We start from the raw sequence: 7,223 nt of genomic DNA, 5'->3' as shown, positions 1-7,223 counted from the left end.
CCTGGAGATGGCACCAGAGGAATCTACATAACAAACTTTACTAAGGAGACTTTCTCCACCCCTAGTTTCCTTAATATTTGCCTCCCCATGGTTTACCACCCTATAGATTCAAGGCCTTTTTCCTTTGCTTTATCATTTATCTAAAGATTTTCTGTTCTTTTGTTAAGATGCTATACATATGCCCAAGCTCTAGTTGCCCCTTTGAGTTACTCATCCCTGAGTTTTTCTCATGTATATATGAGATATATATGTTAATAAATCTCTGTTTTTTTTCTTGTCAATCTGTCTTTTGTTATAGAACCTCAGTCAAGAAACTACAAGGGTAGAAAAGGGGAAAAAAAAAAAACCTTCTTTCTTCCTTTTCTACACATGCCTATAGTAGGAAAAATTATAAGAAATTCTTTGAGTTACATATGCCAGTTTATAGTCATTATCTTTAAACAGACTGTTGATACTCAGCTCTCCAAATACATTACTGCTAATTACTACCAATTCCCTTAGTGGCAAGAGTAAAGGGAAGCTGCCAATGTCCTGACAAAAAATTAACAAACTATAGAAATGATCCCTGAAAGTATAGTCTTCTGACAATAAATTAACACATGAAAAACCACCAAGATAAAATGATCAAAAAAAGGAACTATAAAAAATTGGAGGATCATTTACAAAATAAGCTTTCTGTTATTACCTCAAACTATCCTGGTTACCATAAAATCTTTGCAAGCAAGCTCTAATTTATTACTTTCCTTATTACTTTATTACTTTCCTTATGCCCAGAAGAGAGGCAACCCATATAATCTAATCAGTCCTGTGAAATTTCAAGATTTTAATGCTTGACACCTCCATAATTCTGATCACACTACCAATATACTGGAGAGGGAGAGCAAGAGGCTAGGTTAATATTCTTTAAGAGAGAATATATATATATATATATCCTGAAATTATCCTATATATAGGATATATATCCTGAAATTCTTCTTGTCATGTCAAAAATGGTTTGCTATTTTCTCAAGACTCATAAAGACTTCTTTAATTTATTATGAACATTCTTGATTTTTCTAGGGCTTCCCTAAAAAAAGTATCACAAATTACATGGCTTAAACAACAGAAATTTATTTATTTCTCGTAGTTCTGGAGTTTACAAATCCAAGATCAAGGTGTAGTCAGAGACAGTTTTTTTAATGAGGCCATGAAGACAGGATGTGTTCCAGGCCTCTCTCCTTGGCATGTAAATGGCCAACTTCTCCCTGGGTCCTCACATCATCTTCCTTCTGCCTGTGGCTGTGTCCATACTTCCTCCTCTAAAGATGTCTAAAGACACCAGTCATATTAAATTAGGGTCCCCTAATGATTTCATTTTAACATAGTTACCTCTTGAAAGATCTTCTCTCCAAATAGGGTCACTCAGTCACTGAGAGTAAGTAATCTCCAAATACAGTCACATGTGAGGGTAGAGGTGATTGGGAGGGACACAATTCGACCCACAACAAACTCTTTGCCAAGAAATCTTTCTCCGATCACTTTGGTTAGTGATCAAATTATCTGATGATATTTGTCAATTTGAGCAGATAAATCATTTGGGAGCGAGAAGTTGCAATGAGCTCAAAGTAAGAGTCCTTAAGTCACTGATAACTTTGACTTTAACAAAATATAATTTCAACATTACTTTTAATCCTTTTCGTCACTATTCTTAGAGCATATAGAATGGACAAAACAGTCATTAGTGATAGTTAAAAATCCATAGATTTAGAGACAAGTAACCTGCGGTGAGTTCTGGTTTCAACTTTGGGGCAGCTTGGGTAGAAATTCTTCTTAGTTAGTTATAGAAAATATACTTGTTAGTTAACCATAGAAAATATCAACTCAATAGAATATTGTAAGAATTGAATATACTGATTATGCGAGAATGTTCTGTAAACAGTAGGGTCCAATAGAAAGTGCTTATAAGAATATGCCTTTTGAAATTAGAAGCTCTGAGTCCAGGTCTTATAGCTACTTATTTGCTTATTCTCTGGACAATTCACTTAACTTCTCTGAGCCTTGGTTCTTCATCTCTATTAAAAGGGTGATAGATCTTTTAGACATATGTCTCGATAAAGGAAAATATTAGATATTGGCCATCATAACATTAAGCATATTAAATTCTTACACAACAACAATTTGAACTTTTATGAGCTTTGAGGCTGTATGCATTCATTCAATAGCCAATAAAGCCCCTCCCCCAACCATCAAACCTAAGGTGATATTTTGCTCCTTTTAATCGTAGATTGCATGTAGCTTGCAACTTTATGATACTTTCTTTTGATTAAATTGGACCTTCCTTACTACTACTCAGTGAATTTAGGACAGCTGCTGCTATGGCTTCCTGTGAAGGCAGTGATAGCTGCGTGTGTGGATGTGGTTATGTGTGGGGGTATCTGTCTATCTGTTATTGCTGGAGATGGGGAGGGAGCAGTTACCAAAGTTGAGCCTTGATAGACTCCATCAGTCTGTCTAGACACCATGCCTGAAGGCATAAAACTTGCTGAAGGTGAGAAAAGGGAAAAAGGAAAATGAGAATCAAAGAACTAGTTCAGAAAATCATTTAAACCAAAGAAGGACAAAGCAAGAGAAAATCAGAAAGTGAGATTGGAAACAGGGCCAATGATGAGATTTGGCTCACATGCATCGAAGGAAGAAGATCTGGGAATACACTCTTGAGTTAAGTCAGCCTAACATAAGGTCCCTACAATAATCATTTCAGGATTATTTGGTATGGTTCTCCATACTAACATAGGGGGAAAAGATAATGGTCAGTTTTTAAAAATTGCTCCTTAGTTCTTGTCAGGTAGAAGTACAGGGGTGAAAGAAAAACCCCTGATCATATTACAGTTCTATAATTGGAACAATTTTAAAGTTCATAAACAGAATTCTTTCTAGCTCTAGGGGAAGATTGAAATCAGGGACTCTCAATTAATTCCTGTTAATACTTTTGCTTAACATGTATTGACTAGTATAGGTTGCTATTCGTGGGGCAAGAAACCAGGCAAAAATGATGAATAAGGTGTCCACCCCACCCCAGAGCATCTCACAGACTTTAGGCAAGATGGCCACATACACAGAACACTGCTGTCTGCCACAGAACACTCTGAGATCAGTAAGGAACCTCTGGAGGCCAACGGGAACTCTCTTAAGTATCTTTAGAAGTAGAGAGGCCAGTGTTTCGATTATGTATCTCAGAAGCACACTTCTACTGAGTGGCACACTACAAAGTTTGGGGCCCTCTTAGCAGTCTCTTTATCTTTTACTTTTTCCTTACACAATATCATCTTCTAAAACTATCTCTCAGTAAAGAGAAGGAAGAGACTGCTTCTCTAAAATGATAAAACTTGCCTATTTGACTACTCCTTCCAGATGTCCATAATAAAGACCAAAACACTAAACAAATAGGAAATATCTAAAATTATACAGAACTTTTTTCTAGAATATCTGCCCAAAATACCAAAATAAATAAGAAATATCTGAAATTATTTTAAAAATCTGTAAAATGTGCTGAACATGGGATAATATCAAAGAAAACAAAGGTAAGAGATTTCACATATATAAAAAAAAGCCCTTTTGGAAAGGAAATAGGAGAATAACTTATGAAGAATCCTTAAATAAATCAGGGATAAAGTCGAAGCTGGGATGGAAAACAGACTGTTGAGCTCTTGGAGTAAGGAATTAGTAAATTGATTACTGGGGAAAGTTCACCATCAAATTTCCAGATTAAAAATGAGAAAGAGAGAGAGAATGAGATAGAGAGATGGGGAGAGGGGGGAGAGCTGGCATCAAGATTCTGAAAAGGTGAGTACTCTAACACTCTATAAAAGACCCAGGTAAGAATTTCTCTCCAAATTTAGCCCCATCAATATATGAGGACAACAATGAGTTATCTCTCTCTCCAAACCCCACAGCAGCAGGTTGGAGAAAATGAGGAATGAAGTTCATAATGAAGAAGTAGACGATAAAACAAGCACGTAACAGACAAGAGTGGGTCATTCAACCTAGGGGGAATGGATCAGGCCTCAACTGTGTATACTTTACAATAACCTGGTTGTTGGTATTTGAAGAAGGTGACACTAATAAGAAGGACATAGATGATGTGTGGATGTTTACAAGAACGCATGTAACAGGAAACACAACCAGCTTCTGAGTTCCGCCATTTCATTTATATAGCCATCACCAGTGACGTGAAGCTCGAAGTTGGGTTTTGCATATTTTCTCTTCTTATTTCAGTCGTATTTCTCCCTTTGTCCTTACTCTAGCTATTTCTACATGAGTAAATCTATGTATGTAATGTATGTGGGAAATTTTACATCCTCTGCAGGAGGCACTGTGTAAATTAAATTTTCCCTGCAGAGGATAACTTGACTGAAAAGAAATAAGATACTAACTGATTTCATGTAATGCATCCTAGAGTTCAGGCACTTTCCTGAGATATCACTATTATTTCACTTATGAAATTAGTGAACAACCCCATGCATTCTACATTCTTCAAATTTTTTGTATAAATAAAATGAGACATACAAGAGTTAAATAACTAGTCTTGATTTTGTTGCTAAAGGGAAATGAATCCCACATTCTAAGCCAGTCCTTTTGACTCCAAAGTTCATGTTCTTTCGTCATGTCCGCAATGTTTCAGGAAGGACGCTTTTAAGCAAAAGAATCAATAAATGCCTCTCTATGCAAACTGTTTTGACTTGCTTCCAGAATTTTGTCATAAGGCAAAGTTAAAGAAATATATCAGTTTCTAAGCTTAAAATAATGTACCTTAAACGGTCTGCACCCTTCCCATTTGTAAAGTATTGACTGCTTTTCTTTCTTCTATTTATCATTTATTTTAAACACAAAGTACTGTTTTCATTTACTTTCATGTTTATACACTAGAATTATTAATCACAATGTCATAGATATTAATCACAATAGTAATAGATAGCTTGGAAGGAAAGTGGGGTATGTTTACTAACTAATCCAACAGTAATTGAACCATGAAACTGAAAAACACAATATCTCCTTGAAGAAAAAGAATCTTTCAAATATCTTCCATCATTCATTATCCATTGGAATGTTTTATGAACTGCTGCTCCATGCCAAATGATCCGCTCAGTGTGGGAAAAATTCATAGGTGATAATATTTGTATGCTTCTAAGGATTTACAATGCAGTGGAAAATACAACCTCTTTTAAAACAATACAGTGAGGGCTATAATAACTTTTATCTAAGGTTTGTTCACTTGGCCCCTAAGAGCGGATGTTACAATATCAACTGGCATTTGACTTTTTTTCTATTTCCATCTCACATGGTTAAATTTTAGCAGTGTGTGGAAAGTTGTAAGGTGAGAAAGATAAATGGCTTAAGAATTCAAGTTACATCAAGAAAAGTATATATAAAAGAAACAAAGATGAGACCATATCTCTTGTGAAAAATATAGTTCATGTCCCCAAAATGCATATCTCATTATGATAAAAACTAAATGCAATGCTAAAGGAAATAGCACAAACTAAGATGCTGAAATAGTTTGTTTATAAAGAGAGCCCAAGATATGGTTCTAAACTTCAAACAGGATGCTATGAATGTGGATTTAGAAACAGAAAAAAAAAAAAGATAGAAAGGATTTTTTTTTAAAGATTTATTTATTTCTTAATGAGAGACACAGAGAGAGAAGCAGGCTCCATGCAGGGAGCCTGATGTGGGACTCAATCCTGGGACCGGGGGATAATGCTTTTTTAATGGTAGAGGAGAGTCACTTGATTTGTTGTTCCTAGATTCTTGGTTGATTTATGAGTGAGCTCCATGGGATCTTTCAAATCCTGAAATTGTTTTCAAAGTATCGTGCATATGTTCATCTTTTCCAAGGTGAAGGGTCTAGAGGTTTTATTAGATTCTCTCAGTTTACCCACAAAAGGTTAGGAATCAGAACAGAGAGAAGAAAAATTGAGCAAACTACACCTCTTCCAAACAGAGTAATTTATATTTTTAAAGCTATGAGTAGACACTTCCTCATCATATATAAACAGAATAAATAAGCAGTTTTCAAATATATGCTTTGAGTCAATAGCATTAAAAAGAAACAGATCATTTTATCCAAACAGGAAACGTACAAATGATGAGAGATAAGCAGCAGGAGATTATGACCCCCGAAAATAATGATGTTTACTCTGCATGACTTGAGCATCGTATCCTTTCTATGAATTATCTGGCCATAAATAATAAGATAAATGCCTTGGGATTTGAGTATGTGCACAATGACTGATTAAGATCAAGGAATCAGTCATGAAATGTAGCTGAGGCTCTTTGGTTTATTTGGAGGAGGAGTAAAAATTACGAGACTGGGGCTCCATTCACTGTCCAGAGTTTTCTGTTGGTCTCTCAATGTATATTTCTAACATAAATTAAAACATGACTTTCATAAAACATATCAAAAATAGTTTAACTTATTAATGTGATAAACAATGGGCTTGTGAAGCTGTTACAAGAGCATTTTAGGAACAGAAATTTATATAGTTGGATGAAACTGGGGTAGTGAAATAATTTTGCTAAATTAGATGCACAACTAGTCAATAATCTACAGGGCAATAAAACTGTGGATCTTTGGAGTTATATTTTGCCATCTGAAAGAAAATCATTTCCATTCCGCTGATCAAAAGTCATATACAACTCCTCAGTCTCTATAGTTTATATGTAATTTCAGTGTCTGGACTCTAATCAATAATAAATCAAAACCCAGAAAGGTACTTTCTTCTAGAGAATTAAATAATTCTTTGGCAGCCCTAAGACACAGTTTTCAAGTATAACATCACAAGGACGTATAGTCTCAAGTTTTGTGTGATTTCTCTTAACAGGTGTCAAGATTCTATCACTGATAAGAGGAAGTTCCTTCTCAGTGACATGACATCTGTAACCCCTTCCATCTTGCTTTATGGATCATGCTTACCTTGCTATAGAGAACACTACAGAAGGTTCAAATGGAGGATTTTGCTAAATTTTTCAAGGATTCAAGGACAAAAATAAGAATTGTCATGAGAAAATTACAGTTGGGAAGGTGAGAATAACCAATAATATGCTACTTATGCAGAGGTCTATAGTTCTGTTTGGCCCCATTCAGGGGTACCTTGCTTTTTCCTCTGGGCAAGCACAGTTTAGAGGATTAGATGTGGAATCTAGGGCAGCCTGGGTGGCTCAGTTGGCTAAGTATCAGACTCTTG

At 35.4% G+C, this 7,223-nt stretch overlaps 1 pseudogene; it reads right to left on the bottom strand.

Annotated features, from left to right (window-relative positions):
* Positions 1-494: 494 nt before the first annotated feature.
* LOC140632823 (small nucleolar RNA U3) lies at positions 495-581 on the bottom strand (annotated as a pseudogene).
* Positions 582-7,223: the final 6,642 nt, after the last annotated feature.

The sequence above is a fragment of the Canis lupus genome, chromosome 4 (assembly GCF_048164855.1).
Source record: "Canis lupus baileyi chromosome 4, mCanLup2.hap1, whole genome shotgun sequence".
Lineage (NCBI taxonomy): Eukaryota > Metazoa > Chordata > Mammalia > Carnivora > Canidae > Canis > Canis lupus.
Note: the sequence above shows the minus strand (reverse complement) of the source record. Positions and strands in the feature narration are given on the sequence as shown.